The sequence below is a fragment of the Cricetulus griseus genome (genome assembly GCF_003668045.3).
Source record: "Cricetulus griseus strain 17A/GY chromosome 1 unlocalized genomic scaffold, alternate assembly CriGri-PICRH-1.0 chr1_0, whole genome shotgun sequence".
In the NCBI taxonomy this organism is placed as follows: domain Eukaryota; kingdom Metazoa; phylum Chordata; class Mammalia; order Rodentia; family Cricetidae; genus Cricetulus; species Cricetulus griseus.
In genome coordinates, this window is record NW_023276806.1 from 215,957,972 (window position 1) to 215,964,528 (window position 6,557).

Here is a 6,557-nt window from a genome sequence, read left to right on the forward strand (position 1 = left end):
CTTGTTGGAAGCCCATTCCCCATGGAGGGATACTATCTCAGCCTAGATACATCGGGAAGGGCTTGGGTCTTGACCAAAATGATGTGACAGACTTTGATGATTTCTCCCATGGAAGGCCTCACACTCCCTGAGGAATGGATAGGGGGTGGGATGCATAGGGGGTAGGATGCGGAAGTTTGTTGGGGGTGAATGGGAAGCTGGGTGGGAGAGGGAACTGAGATTGTTATGTAAAATAAGATAGTTTCTAATTTAAATAAAAATTTATTTAAAAAAAAGAGTAGGACTTCATGGCCACTTTCTCTTCTGCATGCTGGGATTTTGTATCACTTATATTTGCACCAGTTTTGTGCATGCTGCTACAGCTCTCAATAAGTTTATATGTCCATGAGCTCTGTCATTTCTAGAAGACACAGTTTCCTTAAACACATCCACCATCTCAGGCTCGAATAATCTTTCTTTCTTCCTTCACTTCCACTTAGATTCCTGAGCTTTGATGGAAGGGGTTTGAGACAGACATTCAATTTTGCCCCAAGTTCTTACTCTATTTGTACATTGTCCAGTTGTGTGGGTCTCTATGTTAATTACCATCTACTGCAAGAAGAGTCTTTTCTGGTGAGGGTTGAGTGAGGCATATAGTAATATGCCATTATGAGTCATTTTAATGATCTTTTCATTTAGCAGAATAGTAGTAGCTGGTTTATCCCTAGAGTCTATTACCTAGTATCTTAAGAGTTGGGGCTTCATAAACAGTGCCAGATCCACACTCAACCGAAGTGATTGGTTATTTCCATAACATTTGTGCCACTATTGCATCGTACCAGTAGTTCTTTCTATCTTGCAGAAGATCACTGTTTATATAATAGGGTTTGTAACTGGGTGATATAGATGATCACTTTTTCCTTCTAGTTACTTGTATAGTATCTTCCAGCATTATGAATGCTATTTAACAATGGTGAAGCTTCTACTTGGGCACCAGCTTTATTTCTCCACGTTTAATATTATAAATAAGTGGTATCTTCAGCAATAGAGACTTGCCCTCATGTTGTGAAGGGTAACCAATAGCATTTGCAATAGTCTGGTATTTGGGGGGTTAGGGAGACCTCTTTGGCCAATTACTCAACAAGATGTAACCCATTCTTAGTGCTGGGCTTTTGCATGATGAGATAAGTTGTCTAATTGAGGCATCTCTCTTATATTGTAAATCCATTTAAATTTCTTTCTATATTTTCAGAAGCTTCTAGCAGATTTTCATATTGCTTTTCAAAAGACATTTAATGAACTTCATTTTGCTATGAAATATGATTATAATTTAACTGAAAGCTTATTGGATCTAACTTTGAAGATATATTATTACTTTCATTGGATAATTTTATAGAAACATAATATATTGTTGATAATAATTTCCATTATATTCTAGCCATTTACCTGTGCTTTACAGACCAAATGTTTTCTGTTCATAAGCAAAACATAGATTTACTATCTGTGATAGTTTAATAAGAAAAGATACCAAACCTACTCAGAACAAAAAAAGAATTCTTCTATTTTTGGATGGATACATTTAATTAATAGCAAAGATAAAAATAAATTATAGGGTTTTATTTTGCCCATAAGATGCTGTAACACTTGGGGAGAGGCTGTTTGTTGTATTAATATATCCTGTCAAGTCATCATCTCAAGTCATTGCAAAGTTTTCTTAGTCTTGGGAAATGCTGCTACTCAAATTTAATATGAAATCCTGTCCCAGGAAAGAGACTCCCAAGTGGGGAGACCCACTGTTAGAAGTAGAGCAGTGTAACTCTGTTCAAATGGCTTTGCCATGGAACTCATTCATGGATTTTAGCACCCATGAAATTAGAGGATTAACCTTGAAGAGGTTTTATTTTCTTTTAGGAAGCTGGACAGCACTTCCTTGCTTTGCTGCTTCTTGAAGTTTTTTGGACCTTCAAATGGCATTAAAATCTAGAGAATGGAAAACAAAAACTACAAGCAATTGCCCAGCTAATGTTTGTCTGAAATGCAAAGTCGGGAAAAAGTAGAACATCTTCAAAGAGTGTAATCAGCTTGAAATGAGTGGCAAAAATTCGATTATGTACCAGTGCAAATTTGTGCAACAAATTGCCATCAGCCCTGTGTGGCCTGGGGACATATTTGCTATTTTCATATCATTTTGACTTTCAGTGGAAAAAAACATAATCACAAAGGCCTCAAAAATATTTTTAAGGTTGTCACTGCTCATAAAAATATCACTGCATGTGTTATTCAGGAAAACTAAATTAAATGTTCTTCAAAACTTTCTAGTGTAAGATTTAAACCACTTTAGAACAACCTTAGAAATGCATATCTGTGTGGTTATAATTGATGTTTCTAGAAACAAGAATATATCAAAAGAAACTACTTATCATGGGCAAAAAACATTTAGAAACATGGTAGACAGATGCAAACTGGTCCTTGGAACTTGTTCCACAGAATGGCTCTGTCGGGTTTGCTTTGGTTTGGTTGTTTAGTCACTTTTTCTGGTGCTGAGGTTGGTGCCTTGGGCCTTATATACACTAGGAAGGTGCAAGAATACTGAGATACATTGCCAGTTCCCACTAGGTTTTTTTGAACCCAGAAACAGAATGCCTCAGAAACCTAAGATAGAACTAAACACAAAAGAGAAAAAAAGAAGGTAATGAAATAATTCCTAATGATATTCTGCTATGCTCATAGATTAATGCCCAGCCCAACAGTAATCAGAAAGGCATCACCCAGCAACTGATAGAAATAATGCAAAGACCCACAACCAAACAGTAGGTGGATCTCAAAAAATCCTGTTTAAGAGGGGGAGGAAGCATTGTAGGACCCAGGGGTATCAAGGGCACCACAAGAAAACCCACTGAACCAACTAACCTGGAGTCATAGGGGCTCACAGATACTCAACTGACAAACAGGGAGCCTGCATGGAACTGACTTAGGCCCTCAGCATATATGTTACAATTGTGAAACTTGGACTTCATGTGAGACTCCTAACAGTAATGGGAGGGGGTGTGTCTGACCCTGCTGCCTGATTTTGAGACCCTTTCTTCCTACTGCATTGCATCCATCAAGTCTTAAGGGAAGAGGAGGAACCTAGTCTCAGCAACTTGATATACCATGCCTGGCTTACATCCATGGGATGCTCACCTGTATCTGAAGAGAAACAGAGGTGTAGGTATAGATGGGGCATGAAGGGTACAGACAGGTGTCTGGGGGAGGAGACTGAGAAGAGTGGAATGGGGGGGAAACTTCGATTGATTGGGATGTAAAAACAAACAAACAATGTATTAGAGGCTGCATTATGCCAACACTCACTGTAAACCTCCCTGTAAGGAATGATTTTCTAGACTTAGGTGATCAAAAGAGATGACTATTTTATAACGCATCACTAATGAAGTCACACTTAAGTATTGATGAAAAAGTATGAAAAATCACAGCAAACAATTTTCATGGCATTTCATTGCAATAAGTGTAGCTTTTGTTGCTGGTAGTGTTCTTGTTTCCAGTCAGTTCACTGAAGTACTCACAGTGATTTGGGAAGAGCCAAGCCTCTGATTGGTATTGAGTGTCTAAACATATGGTCTCTTAGGAATGAATACAATCAGTAACCTTGGGGAGAAGTTTCAAAATTTCATTAGGTTCATTGTAATCAGAGTTTTCATTATGTACTAGATGACTATGGTTGATACAACAAAATTTAAAAGCTGGTTATTTAATAAACATAGAAATGCATTTCTCACAGAGCCTGGGAACGCAGGGTCATTGTGCATCAGATTTCATTTTATTCTCTTTTGTACATGACATTTGATTTCTGTCCTCATTCGCAAGAGGTGAGGAGACTTTCGGGCATTTTTACAAGAACAATTAATGAACACTTTGTACTTATAGCTAAATCATCTTCTATGATCATCACCTTGGGGATTAAGACGTAGTAGATGAATTTTGCAGAGGACACAGACAGAGTGCTTAGCTCTGAAACTGGTTTCTGTTTCACATCCACTGTGGCAACAGTGCCACGACTAGGTCTAATGGAACCTCCACTTGTGGTACCGTGCCATCAGTAAGTCCAAGTATCAGGTGAAAGCATGGAGATTTAATTAAATGCAGAGCCGTCTGGCCACTTATGCTATGTGCATCTGTCTTTTTTGCAGGGAGAGAGCAGCCTTATATACACTTACAGCACAGTGGAAAAACCCCAGGTGTAAGAGCTCCTGTTTTTTATGCCAGTGGGGCAAGGCCGGGACTGTAAGCCAGGAGGACTGGAAAAAAGGATGCACCTGTAGTTATTGGCTGACAAGCAACCCATGGAGACCCTGTGGGAGCTGGGGGCCCAACATCTCCCAATAATCCACTTCCACTGTTTCTCAGAGAGTGAAACAGGCTCTTTTAAGATAGCTGTTCCTTGATTACCTGGAATAGAAGGATTCACAGGACTCTATTATGGTCCTACATCTGTACAACTCCAATATTAACTCACTCAGAGCATCTTACCTTGAAGATGTGTAACGACATTATCATCAATCAGATCTTCTAAAACCTATGTAATATCATGAGGTATATACTGCACAGTTCATCATGCTGTACAGTGCAACTTCATGAGCATATATATGTGCATACCTTGTCTGTTTGAATTTAACTCATCAATGATGACAATTTTCTCAGGAGTTTTTTACTTTAAAGTAGATATAAGACTCATGATGAATAGAGGAGAGCAAGAAAGGAGATACCTTGATAGAGGGAGCCAGTATAGATTTAGAGACAGGTCTGGCACTAAGGAAATGTTCAGGGATCCACGGAGATGAGCCCAACTAAGAATCTAGGCAGTAGTGTAGAGGCTGCCTTTGATACCCTTCCCCTTTAATGAGATTGATGACTACCTTGGTTACCATTCCGAGAGCCTTCATCCAGTAGCTGATTGAAGCAGAAACAGGCACCCACAGCTAAGCACTGAACCATACTCCTGGAATACAGTTGTGGAGAGGGAGGAGGGATGAGTAAAGAAGCCAAGAAGGTGATGGAGAAACCCACAGAAACAGTTGACCTGACCTAGTGAAAGCACAGAGAATCTAGTCATAAGGCTGGGAAACCAGCATTGGACTGAACCAAGCCCTCTGAATGTGGGTGCCAGCTAGGAGGCCTGGGTAGTCTATGGGACCTCTAACAATGGAGCCTGTGTTTATCCCTAGTGCACAAATGGACTTTGGGAGCCCATTCCCTATGGAGGGATACTGTTGTAGCCAAGATACAAGAAGGTCGGCCTAGGCCCTCCCATAAATAATGTGACAGACTTTGATGATCCCCCATGGAAGGCCTTACTATCCTTGGGGAGTGGGTGTGAGGTGGGTTGGGGGTGGTCGGTCAGGGGCATGTGAGGTTGGGAGGGCGAGGGAATAATGGGGAGATTGATATGTAAAATAAGATTGTTTCTAAAATAAAAAAAATAAAACTAAGCAATATTGGACCCAAGGGAATAAAAGACTAATGATGACAGAACTTTTGCTATACTATTCTCTTTTTAATAACAGTAAAAAGACAAAATGTAGAGTAGCAAATGTATGGACTGAATGAATGCATTTTGAAAAGTGAATTTCCTTATTTCTGTGATGTTACAAGTAAAAGAAAATATGATGAAGGCAGAGGAAACTGATCATTCTGATTTTATACAACATAATTTAGATCATGACTAATTCTCCAGGTCCATATAGTAAACTCTGTCCTTCACATATACAAATCATTGTCAGCTTCTCTCACATTGCTGTTTAAAATAAAAATAAAAGTATCTTTGCCAACCAAATACAAAGGGATGGACACCTTCAATCCAGCTTCTCTTTGAATTCTTTCCAGACAACCCTTCCCTAATTGTGGCGGCACTCTCTTCCCTCTGTCTTAGCTCCATTTCCTGTATTTAGAAACAGCCACTGAGGAAAGACCACAATTATAGCTAGCATTTATGGGAGACTCAGGTCAATGGTTAACATTGCACCAGAAGCTCTTAACATTCTTTGGCAGTCCCACTAGGAAGGAAGTGATTTTGGGCACACTCTTCACAGATTTCAGAGCTGTCATCAGGTCATTCTTCTTTTTTAAATTAACTACTTAAACCTAGTGCATATATTTAGATGCAAGGATCAGAGTGATTTTCCCTTATATCTGCCTGTGAGAATTCCAATGGAAATCAGCCAAACTTGTTTTCTATCATAATTTTAAATTGTTGGATTAGTTAGTCTGCACCACCTTCTTTATACTACTCCCTGTACCTCTATAGACAAAACATAATCCCAGGCTCTGAGGTGACATTAAAGTTTGTGTTTCTACTAGATTGTGGTTTCTGAAAGGCAGACTTTTATTGAATTGGGACTGGTAGACAGAGAGTCACAGTCAAGTTGGCATGAAATATTTGAGGTATTCTTAAAATGCCCCATTTCTATAGGAATATTATGTACTAATGGAACTTTTAAACACTTTTTTAGTTCTTTGTCTCACAAAGTAACATTCAAAAATGAAAAATTAGGAACTAGAGTAAAAAAGGAAATAAAATCACA